Source organism: Trichosurus vulpecula, chromosome 6, assembly GCF_011100635.1.
Source record: "Trichosurus vulpecula isolate mTriVul1 chromosome 6, mTriVul1.pri, whole genome shotgun sequence".
NCBI lineage: Eukaryota > Metazoa > Chordata > Mammalia > Diprotodontia > Phalangeridae > Trichosurus > Trichosurus vulpecula.
This window is the reverse complement of record NC_050578.1, coordinates 39,003,394-39,019,992: the sequence shown is the minus strand read 5'-3', so window position 1 is coordinate 39,019,992 and position 16,599 is coordinate 39,003,394. Positions and strand designations below refer to the sequence as shown.

Sequence of the window (16,599 nt, the reverse complement as noted above, 5' to 3'; positions counted from 1 at the left end):
TTAATAAAGGGAAACTAAATCAATTGTTGTTCAACTAGACATTGGCTTTATTCTTTGTCCTTTCCCATCTGAAGTTCTGTTCTCTTTGATTCTTTTGTTTTGTTTTTTCTTTTCTTTTGTTTTTAATGAGGTTGTAGTTCAAGGGTACACAGCTCGGGCTCTGCTTATCTCACGTTAGATTATTTCACATAGGTCTAACCACACTTCCTTATATTCATATTTGTCACTTTTATAGCTACATTAAAATCTTCTTGTCTTAAGATAGCATAATTGATTTAGCTATTTTCTAGTTGTTGAATTTATAGGTTATTTTCAATAACTTTCCATTACAAATAAATATAGCAAGCAGTTATTTTGTATCACAATGAACATTCTTTGTACAGTGTATCCTCGCTGTCACTTTTTCTCATATTTTTAAAGAAAAAGTCTAGTAATAGAACACTATGGCTAAAGGTTACATGACCGTTACTTTACACTGCCAGATTGATTTCCAAAATGTTTGTGTACAAACTCTGAATTATCATTGATCACTCATATATCACTGTTGATTTTCTCTTTGCCCTGACAGAACAGAAGGCTCTATTCTTCTCTTTTCTTTCTTTCTTCCTTCCTGCTTTTCTTCCTTCCTTCCTTCCTCCCTCCCTTCACTCTTCCCTTCCCCTCTACCTTTCATTCTTCCCATCCCCCGTCTCTCTCTCTTTCTGTCTCTCTTTGTCTCTCTCTGTCTCACTCTCTCCTCCTCCTCCTCCTTCTCTCCCTCCTCCTTCTCTTCCTCTTTCTCCTCTTCTTGCCCCCTCCTCCTTCTTCTTTTTTCTACTTTTGTTTGTGGGAAGAATTTTTTTGAGTTATCTTGCTCTGCATTTTTCTCATTAAGTTATGTGAGTATGTAGTAAGCTCATGTAATTATTAATAGTTTGCATTTTCTCCTCTACAAATTTTCTGTTCTATTCTTTGGAGAGAAATAAAAACTCTGCAGCCCTGTTATATATTGTGCTTTATATGTTTTGCGAAACAGTCATACCAATCTACTTAATTGCCACATATAACTCTGTGTTTCTATGTTCTAGGCCTTGACAATGGTGACCCTTCTTGCATACTTCCCTCCTTCCCTTCCTGCAATAGTCTCCAATTTTAAAAATTTATTTTTTATTTTTAGTTTACCACATCTCAGTTCCACAAGTTTTTGAGTTCCAGATTTTCTCCTCCTTCTTCTGCTCTCCCCTCCCCCTGAAGATGACATGTAATCTGATAGAGGTTCTACCTATACCTTCCCATTAAACTTATTTACATAATAGTCAAGTTGTAAAGAAGATTTATAACCAATGGAATGAATCATGAGAAAGAAGAAATAAAACCAAAAAAGAAGTAAAAAAGAGAGCAAATAGTTTGCCTCAAACTGCATTCAGACTCTATAATTCCTTCCCTGGCTGTGGATAGCTTTTTCCATCATGAGTCTTGGAGCTGTGTTCGAAACTTGTATTGCTGAGAAGAGCCAAGTCTATCAAAATAAGTCATCACAGATACTATGTGTCTGTAATCACCTATAATGTTCTCCTGGTTCTGCACCCCTCACTCAACATCAGATCACACAAGTCTTTCTAGATTATTATGAAGTCCTTCTACTCCTGATTTCTTTCTTTTCTTTTTTTGGAGAGAGGAAGGCAGGGCGATTGGGGTTAACTGACTTGCCCAACGTCATGCAGCAAGTATGTCAAGTGTCTGAGGCAGGATTTAAATTCAGGTCCTCCTGACTCCAGGTTTGGTACTCTACTCACTGCACCACCTAACTGCCCTACTCCTCATTTCTTGTAGCACAATAGTATTCCATTACATTCATATACCACAACTTGTTTAGCCATTCCCCAATTGATGGGCATCCCCTCAATTTCCAATTCTTTGCTACCACAAAAAGAACTGCTATGAATATTTTTGTACATACTGGTCCATTTCCCACTTGTGGGATCTCTTTGGGATACAGCCCTAAAAGAGGTATTGCTGGGTCAAAGGATATGCACATTTTTATAGCTTTTTGGGCATAGTTCCAAATTGCTCTCCAGAATGGCTGGATCAGTTCATAACTCCACTAACAATGAAACAGTGTTCCTATTTCCCACATCTTCTCCAACATTTACCATTTACCTATTTTGTCATGTTAGTCAATCTGATAGGAGATAGGTGGTACCTAAGAGTTGTTAGATTTGCATTTCTTTAATCAATAGTGATTCAGAGCATTTTTTCATATGCTTATAGATATCTTTAGTTTCTTCCTCTGAAAACTGCCTGTTCATATCCTTTGACCATTTATAAATTGGGAAATGACTTGTATTCCTATAAATTTGACTCGGTTTCCTATATATTTTAGACATGAGGCCTTTATCGGAGACACTGGTCATAAAAATTCTTTCCCAGTTTTCTGCTTCCTTCCTAATCTTTGTTGCATTGGCTTTGTTGGTACAAAAACTTTTCAATTTAACACAATCAAAATTATCCATTTTACAACATCCTCCACTGCTCCAATTTCTTGGCATCCTCGGTTTCTTTGAAGAGTTATGTGCCACAGGAAGGTTTTCTCAGTCTACCCAACCACTATTTTTTACAACTTGTAGAACAGTTGTAATCAACACAATGGCAGTGTACAAATTAAATAGAAAATCAATTGCATGTATAGGTGAGTTTCTTCTCTAACATGAAAGTCCTAGCACCTGACAAGGTGATAAGTTAATAGAGAACACAGGGTGGGAGGGAAGGAAGTATCTGAATCACTTGGGGAGTAGGTGGTTGTAGAAGTACAGAGGAAAGGTCAAGGATTTGGGAAAGGAATCCCCACTGATGAGTCCCCACCAGATGACTTCACTCCTCAGTATCTTTGGATCCTAGTCAGGAGTTTGAGAAGAGCCTGAAATCCAGCTGCAAACACAAAACACCACTTCACTCTGGGCTTAGGACAAAAATAGAAGTTCTTGTGGGTAGGGAGTATAGGCAGTTGACCCTACAGTAATGAGACTGGAGGGCAGAGAGTCAGGGGAGCTATATAAGGCATCAACCTTCTTACTCCCCCAAACAGCTAACCACACCAAGGTGTTGTGAAAAGCACTCAGGTTTTTGTTTTAGTAGAAGAGCTGGAGTAGCTACAGGACAGAATCCATGGAAAAGCTCCAGCTGGTTCAGAGAAAATATATGTTCAAGCCCTGGAACAGCTTGGGTGCCACCCCTCCCCCAAGATGTGGTAGTAAGGAGCCCTCTCTAGTCAACTTGCAGAAGATATAATCTTTATAGAAGAGGACAAATGCAGCCATTTCTTTAGAAAATTCCATTTGCCTGGATTTTGTCAAGTTTGGCCTTATATTTTGAAACATCCCTGGGTTCACTGCTAGCATTGCTCCAATCATCTGCCTCAGGTGTAGTCCTGTAATGCCTCCATGCTGAATTACTAACACTGGAAGCCTTTCAAATGATCCACTTGAAAGAGCCTTCAAATAAATTATAGCATCAGTACCCACTCCTTCCATTGAAGAGAGTTTCAGTTGAACTTATCTGGCAAAAAGATGGGAAATGGTCAATCCATAGCCAAATCCAGCCAAAGGTGCTGCTTTTGTTGGTTCAAGGCTAGGTCTGGCATCCGTTGAATACATATGATTAAATAAATGATCTGTTTTTGCAGTGGAAAACCACCACATTGGTCTTAATGGATAAATCTTGTTTGCCTAATGTTACTAGAGTTTTAATAGATGTTTTAATAGACCTTCTTTTCTGTCTTCATAAAGTTCTACTATTGCTGTCATTGAGTTCTTGAACAATTCAAACAGCTTGTGAAACAGATGTGAAGGCACATAAACTACCTGAATAGGCTTGTCTGAAGCGTTTGCATTGAGTTCTTCAATTTCTGGTTCTGGGACTAACATATAATACTGTTCACAAAGCATCTTAACTCTTTCTTATGCATCTTTCACTACCCTGGCTACATTACAAGTGGAGTCAACACTTCCAATGTGTTTAGGATGGACAGGAGTAGGGGTATCACCAAACAGAAGGGTGCACTTTTTAATAAGCATGAGGAAATAAATGCATTTGGTATAAAACCAAACCAGAAAATATTGGATGTTACTGCTAATGAAAGGATAAAAAACATCTTCTCCTTGTATTCAATCACCCCTTGTGCCATGGAAGGAAAGACATCATTGTGTTTATTTCTGACTTTAACCAGCCAGTGATCTGGCAACTGACTGGCTTCCCTCATTGTGTTAGCCAGTAACACTGGCAGCTCTTTCTGTAAAAAATACTTATGATGTCTTCTTAGACTCATTGTCATGTCCAAAGTCCAGGAACTGCTTAATGGAAAGCTGTGATGGACAGAAGTGTGAGTAACGCTTAATGTGCTTGGCGACTGGTACTTCATAAGTCACCAGTTGAGCCACATCTTCCTAGAATCTTGTCAGCCACAGGCGGGGAAGGGCTGTATGGAAGAAACAGAAAGCTCCTCAACAGAAGACCGCACTGGAGCCAAGGTGGAGCCGGGAAGAAGATCGGTGAGGAGAGGGGGAGGACAGCAGCGCGACCTGTGGAGCACCTTGTGGCCGTGCCAAGAGGAGCCCTCCACAGAAGACAGGTTGGCAGTCCCGGAGCAGCCGCTGTTCCAGCAGCGGCCTACCCAACCACTTTAACTTTCCACTCTAAATTTATTCCTTCTAATGTGTATATGTTGCATTTACCTATTTAGTAAATAGTATTTCTGCAATTAAAATATAAGATTAATCAAAGAGTAGATTGTTAAACTTGTTGATTTCTCCTACTTGGGTACCTATCCTATTCCACTGATCCACACCCCTGTTTCTTAACCAGTACCAGGCAGTTTTGATGACTGCTGCTGTGTAGTACAGTTTAATATCTGGTGTGGCTAAGCCGCCTTCTCTAGCATGTCTTTTCATTAATACCCTAGATACTCTAGACCTCTTGTTTTTCCAAATGAATTTTGTTATTATTTTGTCCAGCTCAGTAAAATAATTTTTTGGTAGTTCGATTGGTATGGCACTGAATAGATAGATTAATTTAGGTAAAATTGTCATTTTTATTATATTAGCTCGGACTAACCATGAGCAAGTGATATTTCTCCATTTATTTAGATCTGATTTTATTCACGTGAAAAGTGTTTCATAGTTATGTTCATATAGGCCCTGGGTTTGTCTTGGCAAATAGACTCCCAAATATTTTATAGTGCCTTCAGTAACTTTGTATGGAATTTCTCTTTCTACCTCCTGCTGTTGGGTTTTGTCAGTAATGTATAGGAATGCTGAGGATTTATGTGGGTTTATTTTATATCCTGCAACTTTGCTAAAGTTGTTTATTATTTCAAGTAGTTTTTTACTTGATTCTCTAGATAAATCATCACATCATCTGCAAAAAGTGATAATTTAGTTTCTTCTTTTCCTATTCTAATTCCTTCAGTTTCTTTTTCTTCTCTTATTGCTACAGCTAATGTTTCTAGTACCAAATTGAATAATAGGGGTGATAATGGACATCCTTGTTTCACCCCTGATCTTATTGGGAATGCATCTAGTTTATCCCCATTACAAATAATGCTTGTCGATGGTTTTAGGTAGATGCTCTTAATAATTTTGAGGAAGGTTCCACTTATTCCTATGCTTTCTAGTGTTTTTAATAGGAATGGGTGTTGTACTTAGTCAAAGGCCTTTTCTGCGTCTATTGAGATGATCATATGGTTTCTGCTAGTTTTGTTGTTGATATGGTCAATTATGCTAATAGTTTTCCTAATATTGAACCAGCCTTGCATTCCTGGAATAAATCCTACCTGGTCATGGTGTATTATTCTCGTAATGAGTTGCTGCAATCTTTTTGCTAATATTTTATTTAAAATTTTTGCATCAATATTCATTAGAGAAATTGGTCTATAATTTTCTTTCTCTGTTTTAACTCTACCTGGTTTGGGTACTAGTACCATATTTGTGTCATAAAAAAAGTTTGGTAGGACTCCTTCTTCACCTATTTTCCCAAATAGTCTACAAAATATTGGAATTAGTTGTTCTTTAAATGCTTGATAGAATTCACATGTAAAACCATCTGGCCCTGGAGATTTTTTCCTAGGGCGTTCATTGATGGCATGCTCAATTTCTTTTTCTGATATGGGGTCATTAAGAAATTTCACTTCCTTCTCTGATAGCCTGGGCAGTTTATGTTTTTGTAGATATTCATCCATATCTCTGAGGTTGTCAAATTTATGTTGGGCAAAATAATTCCTAATTATTGTTTTGATTTCCTCTTCCTTAGATGTGACCTCACCCTTTTCATTTTTGATACTAGTAATTTGATTTTCTTCTTTCTTTTTTTTAATCAAATTGTCCAAAGGTTTATCAATTTTATTGGTTTTTTCATAAAACCAGCTCTTTGTTTTATTTATTAATTCAATAGTTTTGTTGGTTTCAATTTTATTAATCTCTCCTTTGATTTTTATTATTTCTAATTTGGTATTTAATTGGGGGTTTTCAATTTGCTCTTTTTCTAGCTTTTTCAGCTGTATGCCCAGATCATTGATCTCCTTTTTCCCTATTTTAATCATGTAAGCATTTAGGGATATAAAACTTCTCCTAAGAACTGCTTTTGCTGCATCCCATAAGTTTTGGTATGTTGTTTCATTATTGTCATTCTCTTGAATGCAGTTATTAATTGTTTATCTGATTTGTTCTTTGGCCCACTCGTTCTTTAGAATTAAATTATTTAGTTTCCAATTAGTTTTTAGTTTATTTTTCCATGGTACTTTATTAAAAATGATTCTTATTGCATCATGATCTGAAAAGGATGCATTGACTACTTCTGCTTTTTTGCACTGGATTGTGAGGTTTTTATGCCCTAGTACATGGTCAATTTTTGAATACGTGCCATGTACTTTTGAGAAGAAAGTATATTCCTTTTTATCCCCATTCAGTTTTCTCCAGAGGTCTATCATATGTGCCTTTTCTAAAATTCTGTTTACCTCCTTAACTTTTTTCTTATTTATTTTGAGGTTAGATTTATCAAGTTCAGAAAGGGGGAGGTTGAGGCCTCCCAATATTATAGTTTTGCTGTCTATTTCTTCCTGTAACTCCCTTAACCTCTCCTCTAAGAATTTGTATGCCTTACCACTTGGTGCATAAATGTTAAGCAATGATATTGCTTCATTGTTTATGGTGCCTTTTAGCAAGATATAATGTCCTTCCTTATCTCTTTTAATTAAATCTATCTTTACTTTTGCTTTGTCTGAGATTAGGATTGCTACACCTGCTTTTTTTACTTTAGCTGAGGCACAATATATTTTACTCCAGCCTTTTACCTTTACCCTATGTGTATCCCCCTGTTTCAAATGTGTTTCTTGTAAACAGCATATTGTAGGATTGTGGTTTTTAATCCATTCTGCTACCTGCTTCTGTTTTGAGAGAATGTTCATCCCCTGCACGTTCAGGGTTATGATTTCTCTCTGTGTCTTTTTCTCCATCCTAATTCCCCCTGTTTATGCTTTTATTTCTCCTTTTCCCCTTCTCCTCCTCAACAAAGTTTTGCTTTTGACCGCCACTTTCCTCAGTTAACCCTCCCTCTTTATTCCCCTCCCTTATCTTACCGTTACCCTCTTGCTACTTCTCCTCTCCCTTCTGACCACCCCCCTCCCTTTTTCCCCCCTTACCCTCCCACTTCCCGTAGGACAAGTTAGATTTCTAAACTTATCAGAGTATGTTATTCCCTTCTTGAACTAGATCAGATGACAGTAAAGCTCAAATACTGCTCTTCTCCCTCCCTTCTTTCCCTCTACTATAATATGTTTTTGTGCCACTTCATTTGGTGTAATTTACCCTTTTCTACTACCTCCTTACCACTTCCCTCATAGTCCTCCCTTTATATCTCTTACTTATATTTTATATCTTTACATCAGTCAATTTATACAGGCATTCACAACCTATGTATATCCCTTTCAATTGTCATAATAGGTGTACCATTCTCAAGAATGACTTATATATGTGTGTGTGTGTGTGTGTGTGTGTGTGTATATATACATATATATATATATACATATATATATGTAACATACATAAGATGATATAATCACACATAGATATGTAAACAACCTGCCCTTATTGGTTAATAAGGTTTGTGGGGTTTTTCCCCCTGGTTACCTTTTTATGTCTCTCTTGAGTTTTGTATTTGGAGATCAAATTTTCCATTGAGTTCTAGCCTTTTCATTAGGAAGGTCTGGAATTCCCTTATTTCATTGAATGTCCATCGCCTTGCCTGGAAAATTATGCTTAGTTTTGCTGGGTAGTTAATCCTTGGTTGTAGTCCCAGCTCCTTTGCCCTTCAGAATATCATATTCCAATTTCTCCTGTCTTTTAAGGTGGAAGCTGAGAGATCCTGCGTGATCCTGACTGTAGTTCCACAATATTTGAATTGCTTCTTTTTGGCTGCTTGCAGTATTTTCTCCTTGAGTTTATAGCTCTGAAATTTGTCTATAATATTTCTTGGTGTTTTCAGTTTGGGATCTCTTTCAGGGGGTGATCGGTGAATTCTTTCAATTACTATTGTGCTCTCTGGTTCTAGGACCTCTGGGCAGTTGTCTTTGATAATTTCTTCGAAGATACTGTCAAGGCTCTTTTTTTCATCGTGGATTTCCGGTAGACCAATAACTCTTAAATTGTCTCTCCTGGATCTGTTTTCCAGGTGAGTTGTTTTGCCAATCAGATATTTCACATTTTTTTCTATTTTTTCATTCTTTACGTTTTGTTTTATTACTTCTTGGTGCCTCATAGATTCATTAGCTTCCACTTGCTCAAGTCTAATTTTTAATGAGTTAGTGTTTACATTTTGCTTTTGAGTCTCCTTTTCCAATTGGTTGATTTTGCCTCTCAGGGTGTCCTTTTCTCTCTCTAGATTCTGAATCTCCGTAGCCATTTTGCCAATCTTATTCTTTAGGGACTTGATTTCATCAGTTGATTTTTTTTCCCTTTTTTCCATTTTTCCATATTTTCTTTTAGCTCCCTAATTTTGTTTTTAAAATCCTCCTTTAGCTCTTCCAGCAGTGCTTTTTGGGCTGGAGACCAGTTCATATTACCTTTTGAGGTATCTGATGTATCTACAATATCGTTACTTTCCTCTTCCATATTTGTATTTTGATCCTGCCTGTCTCCATAAAAAGAATCTATTGTCCTCGGTTTTTTTGTGTTCTTCTTCATGTTGGTTTGCCTTTTGCTGGCATTACAACGAATTTCTATCTGTGGGCCTCGGGGCTTTCCCTCCCAACTTTCTTATTCTGGGGGTTGTGAGTCTAGAATTATAACCTTCAGTTTCCTGAGGTGTGGGGGAGGGGTCTGGGCTTCTGGGCTAATAATTCTCTATTTCACAAAAACTGTTGGGAAAATTGGAAAATGGTAGGGCAAAAAGTGGGCATAGACCAATATTTTACACCATATACCAAAATAAAGTCAAAATGGGTTCCTGATTTAGGAGTAAAACCTGATACTATAAGTAATTTGGGAAAGCAAGGAATAGTTTCCTTATCAGATTTATGGAAAAGAAAAGAATTCAGGACCCAACAAGAGATAGAGAGCATTACAAAATGCAAAATGGATAATTTTGATTATGTCAAATTGAAATGTTTTTGTACAAAAAAAGCCAATGCAACAAGAATTAGGAGGGAAGCAGAAAATTGGGAGAAAATTTTTGCAATTAGTATCTCTCATAAAAGCCTCATTTCTAAAATATACAGGGAACTGAGCCAAATATATAGGAATACAAGCCATTCCCCAATTGAGAAATGGTCAAAAGATATGAACAGGTAGTTTTCAAAGGAAGAAATTAAAGCTATCTATAGGCATATGAAAAAATGCTCTGGATCACTACTGATTAGAGAAATGCAAATCAAAACAACTCTTAGATACCACATCTCTCCTGTCAGATTGGCTAAAATAACAAATAAGGAAAATGATAAATGCTGGAAAGGATGTGGGGAAATTGGAACATTGTTACATTGCTGGGGGAGTTGTGAGCTGATCCAGCCATTTTGGAGAGCAGTTTGGAACTATGCCCAAAGGGCTATAGATATGTTCATACCCTTTGACCCAGCAATACCACTTCTAGGGTTGTATCCCAAAGACATCATGCAAGCAGGAATATGACCCATATGTACAAGGATATTTATAGCAGCTCTTTTTGTGGTAGCCAAGAATTGGAAATCAAAGGGATGCCCAGCAATTGGGGAATGGCTGAACAAGCTGTGGTATATGAAGGTGATGGAATACTATTGTGCCATAAGAAATAGGGATGATGCAGACTTCATAACAACCTGGAAAAACCTACACGACATAATGCTGAGTGAGCGGAGCAGAGCCAGGAGAACATTGTGCACAGCCTCAGATGTATGGATTCCATGAGGACTATCCCTGACATACTGCGCTCTTCTCAGCAACCTAAGGGGCAAGGACAACTCCAGGGGACTCACGAAGGAGAATGCTATCTTCATCCAGAGAAAGAACTGTGAAGTTTGAATACAGATCGAGATGCACTACATGCTCGCCTTTTTTGCTTCTCTTTTGTTTTGTTTTTGGGTTGTTTTTTTTTTTGTTTCTGTTTCTTCTTTCTTATGATTCATTCCTTTGGTCGTAATTCTTCTCCACAACTTGACTAATGCATAAATTAATTCAATGCAAAGTTATACATGATAGTTATATGAGATTCCATGCTGTCTTGAGGAGGGAGGGGGGAGGGAGGGGAGAAAATCTGGAAATCAAACTTTGTAGAAACATGTGTGGTAAACTAAAAATAAAAAAAACATATATAAGATTTTTGTGGTAAGGAACTGTTTCTCTTTTCTTTATATCCCCAGTACTTAGCACATGTTTGGCACATAGTAAATGTTTAATAAATGGTTATTAATTGACTTATTGTTCCATTGTGCAGTATGTTATTATCCTCAGAGATGTATATTAAGTCCTTATAAATTCTAAATGTCGGATGTTTGTCTTTACATTCATGGAAAATGTTTTCCCTAATGTGTTTTTCTTTATTGTTTTAATTTAAATTAAAAAAATCTTATCTGGGTATAATCAAATTTATCATATTCATCTCTTTTCCTCTATTCCTCTCCTATTTTTTATTGTTTCTCTTTTCTTTTTTTGTTGAGACTAATTCATTCCTTTTTCTTTAAGCCTTTTTTTTTCTTTAGTGTTTGTAACAACAATGCTGCTTGTAGCTGCTGTAGAGGTGCAAAGACAATAACACCAGCACACAAGAGGACTGCTAGCACAGGTTCTTTGATCTGCTTTTCTAAGGAAAGCAACTTTAAGCAGTTTACAATCTCACTTTAATTACAGATACATATATCATTCACTTAGCTCAGGGGAAAAGTCAGCACCCTGAACTTCAGAGAAAATACAAACAGAAATTACAAGCAGAAATTATATAAACAGAGCAAATAAGGCAAATCAGTAGATAGGGATTCTAACTGTCTCTCTGTAGCAATACATACGTAGCTACTGATGGTGTGGTTGTGCTTGGACCCTAGTTCTAACATCACATTTTCCCTTAGACTCTGCTTGGGTGCCTGTGCCTGAACTCCAGTTCTAAAATCACATTTCTCTCTAGCTTCAAAGCATTGGCCCTAGCAGTCTCTCTCTCTAGCTAAAGGGCAGCATGCCCCAACTAACTTATCTCTGCTTCTTCCTCAGTAAGCAACTATGATCAATTATAGATTGATTCCAGATGCTGATAATTGACTATACGCTAAGTCTAACATACATCCTAGACACAGTCAAATGTATACTCCTTTACATTAATCTTGACTAGCAAGACATGTGATGGAATCCAGCTGGATATTCCCAGTCAGCCATGAACTTTTGGTGACTTAGTGACATTTCACAGTCAAAACTACACTTCCACCTACCTCCCCCCCCCGGGCTATTTCCCAGTGAACTCTGGGTAAGATACCTGTGCAGTAGATACAAAAGTGCATGTTCCTTTAAGAACTTACCACCCCTTAACCACTCCCTAATCCCACACCAAAACACCTAATTGACAGGTTTCATCTGTAAATCTTGCACTTAAACTTTCCCTGTAGCCCTGTATGGTTGCAGACTCCCTAAAAATTCTTGCCCTCTGTAAAGCATAATAAATCTTTGCTTCCTTGGCTTAAAGTATGCTTAGATCTGCAAATTCATTCTAGGTGACCTGGGAACTTTGGTTTAGGATTCCTACATCCCTGTGTTTCTTTTATCCCTCAACACTACCACAGAGAGAAGCACCAACATCTGGATTTTCAACGTCATGGGGCTCCTTAACAACTACCCAGAGTCTGATCTGGCCAAATCACATGAACACTCTACCTCTACCAATGAATGAGCCCCCAAAGCCAAATGCTAACCTCAGAGTATATACACATTTCTTCAGCATCAGCCCACAGAGGGCATCACAAGTATGTGACTCAAACTCATGTGACTTAAGCTTTCTTGTGACTTAAGCAGGTCATCACAGACTCCTGATTCAATCAAAGACTCAGTCAAAGTCACTTGATTGCCTTAATACTGAGAAGCACTCCAAAAGAAAAACAAAGGCAAAAAGTCTCACTGCTTGCCATTACAGTGTTTAAAGAATTATACATTTAATTTTACAATTGTTTTAATTATATTTGCATCACTCATTTTATTGGAAGTGAAGAAGTTCATAGGATCAGAGATGTAGATCTGAAAGAGATATTACCTCTTTTTCTAGTACAAACTGTTTTTTTCTAGAGATGAAGAACCTATCTTGTAGGATAGATAATAGTAGAGTGAGAAGAGGCATAAAAATCAATTATGAAGCTATTGTAATAGTCCCGACAAGAAGTAATGATCTATGTGGCAGATATGTGAGTAGAAAGAAGGCGATTGAGTTATCAGAGTTGTTCTGGAAGTAGAAACGACAACACATGATGACTTCCTGTATATGCAGTCAGAGTGGAGAGTTAATAAAGACAAAGATGTAATTTGTGGTAAAAGGAAGAATGATAGTAAAATGAAAAGTTTTGAAGAAGCAAGGGTTTCTTGGTCTGAGTGATGCAATAGCAACTGGGAAACATTTATGCAACCCATCCAAGTCTGTGCATTTTGTATTGTATACAAAGTGAAAAAAAAGAAAGCCTGTTGTTTACTTATTAGTTACCCATCCAGAAATTCGAAACTTCTTCTTCGCCTGAAGTGCAATCATCCACATCCATGTGCTGATCTGGAAGACAAGGAATGGATAAACTGTTGAATTTCCTGGGCAGTTGTTAGGGTATTGTAACAACAATGTTGCTAGCAGCTATTGTGGGGATGGAAGACCAACAACAAGACCAGCACACAGACGGGCTGCCAGCACTGGATCTTTGATCTGCTTTTCTAAGGAAAACAACTTTAAGGGGTGTACAATCTCACTTCAATTAGACATACATATATCATTCACTTAGTTCAGGGGAAAAAGTCAGTACCCTGAACTTCAGAGCAAATACAAACAGAATTACAAACAGAGACAATATAAACAGATAAAGTCAAAATATATAGTTACCAGAGAAGTACCAAGATCTGGATTTTTCAAAGGTGGGGGAGCTACTTCAATGGCTACCCAGAGTCCCATCACCAACACGCTTTCACTGAGTGTATCCCAAAAAGCAAAAACACTAACCTCTGAGTTTCTATGTATATCTTCAGAGTCAAAGGGCATCAAAATCATGTGACTCAAACCCACGTGACTTAGGCCTTCTTGTGACTTCTTGTGATGCTTGCTCAGGGTCAGAGGGCAGAACTAGGCCTTCCCTTGAGGTAAGTAGGTCATCAGAGACTCAGGATTTAATCCAAGATTCCGTAGTGCTGAACACTCCAAAACAAAGACAATAAAAAGTCCACTTTGATTTCCATTACATTTGAAAAGCAAAACTCATCAAAGGTACTTGATTACCTCAGCATTCCAAAGAAGAAAAGAGTAAAAAAAAATAGTCTCACCCTAATTACCTTAATAGGTATATTTGCTAATAACTGCCTTAAAAGGCTAAACTGGTGTAAAAAGGAGAATGGTTGGGACTTAAACAGTGGAGGGTGAGGTATGGGAATGTTAATACTGGGAAATAGATAACAATATGGTTGTTTTGGGAAAAAAAAATCACAATTGGCATACCAAAAATAGTGGAGATGTTTCACCTTCCCATACTCTGATTGATTCATCACACATTCCAGAGCAATGATTTAGTCCAATATTTTCATTTTACAGATGGAGAAATCAAGGTGTGATTCAACAGGGAAAGTTTATTGGACTAGGTATAAATACATTTTCCCTCCTTGTCTTTATAGTGCAGCACTGACCAATAGCAGAGTCTTTTATATTTGTACATTGATTTGTGACACTTCTACTTTTCTTCTTAATCATTTTAAAAATGTATTTTCCTTTTAATACTTTCTTGCCATTAACTCTACATTTCTGCTTATTTGCTCAATTCATTTTTGCATAATGCTTGTCCTTATATTTTTTTTAATAAATAAAAGAAAAGAGTGAGATAGCCAGATTTCAACAGTAATGAGAACATTTAACTGGCCAATAGTGATTGTGATTTTTTTTTAATCTTTGTGGTATCTGAACTTTTGGTAAATTCCCATTTAACAAGATTAGACCTTGCGACTCCGCCCTTGGATTTTTAAGGCCACACAACTTGAATAGGTTTAAATCTTCATGGTAAGAGCAGAAGCATACAAGGAATCTTCCTGAGGAAGATAATTCTCAAAAATTAGTATTACTTGCACTCTCAATATTTCCTTAGATCAAAGCCTCTTAGATTCTGTTCATTCACTTCTATAGTAATAGGACTATAATTTTTTTTTTGTTTGGGAGATGGCCATTGCTGTCTTTGCATCCTCAGTTCCCAGTACTGTCTGAAACACATAAATGCTTTTTGTAAATGTTGAAGATAAACCAAAAAAATTAGCAACAGGTAAATGATTTATATATGTACTAAAATACCAGTTCCAAAGGGTGAAGAAGTAAAGAAATGTTATTGATAAATTATAAGCCTCTTTGAATTAAATTGATATGTTTTAATACTCACATGGCAAAGGTGGAAACAGGGGATGAAGGCAAAAAATTCATGAACAACAACAACAAATAGGGATCAGGAACACACACCTATACATAAATCACTAGATACAATTATAATATCATATATAATTTCTTCAGGAAGAAAGTCAGAAGATTATGGAGTTATTTTAAATTTTATCATATATACTGTAAAGGCAATCAGTGAATGGGGAGATCTTTCCCACCCATTTGAGTGGGCTCTCAGGGTCCAAGGGGAATGGCTAGGACTGGAGCCAATGATAGGAGCCTGAGTTCTGGTTGCTGGGATGATGTTCTGAACGACATGATGACATCTGGCGACTGTGTGGGGGAAGAGAACACAGCTTGGAGATTGGGACAAGGTGGTGGCAGTGGAAGGGGCAGTGGTAGGTGCTACAAAAAGCAGGACTGACCCTTGTGCAGACCAGAGAGTGTTGAGCAGGGGCTTGAGGCCAGTGGGTGGTCTTCTTGCTGGAGGGCCCTGGCATTGGAGGGGGAAGCACCAGTATGGCTTGGCTTGCTGCCATAATGCTTTTCTATGGCCTCCTCGTCACTATTGTGAGATGGGCATACCGGTTTTGGAAGGTTCTTGCCAGGATTTCAAATTGGGGGCACTGATCCATGGGTATGCTACTTTGGAGCTTCAGTAAATGCTTTAACTCCTCTGCCTTCTACTTAGAGAATTCCTTACATCCTGCAATTCTGGACCACTCAGGCATATTCATGGTTATCTTTGAAGTTATGAATTCTGCCTTAATGTTATATATACTAAGAGTTAAACTCACTATATCTGAATGGACATGATATAGGGTTACCAATACAGAAGTAATTTCTGTCTCAGCAGTTTATGTACATTCTGGCTCTCACCTTGATAAAGTAAAGGTCAAAATCAACACAAATTAGAATAAATTAAAAAAATGAGAAGACATGGCATGCAATTAAAACTGCTCTAATGTGACCTATTTAAATAAGTTATTGACCAAAAATAGGAAATTAAATAGAAAGGATTATCACTTTTTCCTATCAAAGTTTAACTGATTTAAGTCAATAAGCACAGTGAGTTCAAAAGAGCATAGAAATTGCCTCTGCCAGCAAACTATAAACTCCTTACCAAGTGAAGGGTTATGATGGCTAAGGACAACACCAGTTCAGAATAAAAACCTTTTTTAGAAAAAAAATCTTATGATGTATATTGTGAGAAGATTTTAAGATAAGCTCAGTGTAATTATTGAAATAATATTCTGAAATGCTGAAGATTATAAAATAATCTTAAAATATATCTTCCCCAAAGTAAGTTCTATCAAAAGGGAAAATTAGTTAAAAGAAAGCTAGACATGACCACAAATAAGGCAAATAATGCCAATAGTACTGAAAAATGAAAGTGCAGGAGTTCTGGGAGATAAGAGGGTAAAGCAGACAGTAAATTACTCTCACTCTCCCCTATTACCTCTGTAAAACCCCCAAAAAAGCTCACCAGGAAGCCAACAGAAAGACAGGGTGCAGCAGTATTTT

General features: G+C 37.2%; 1 pseudogene; it reads right to left on the bottom strand.

Moving 5' to 3' along the window:
• Window positions 1-3,300: 3,300 nt before the first annotated feature.
• On the bottom strand, window positions 3,301-13,218 carry LOC118854593 (annotated as a pseudogene).
• Window positions 13,219-16,599: the final 3,381 nt, after the last annotated feature.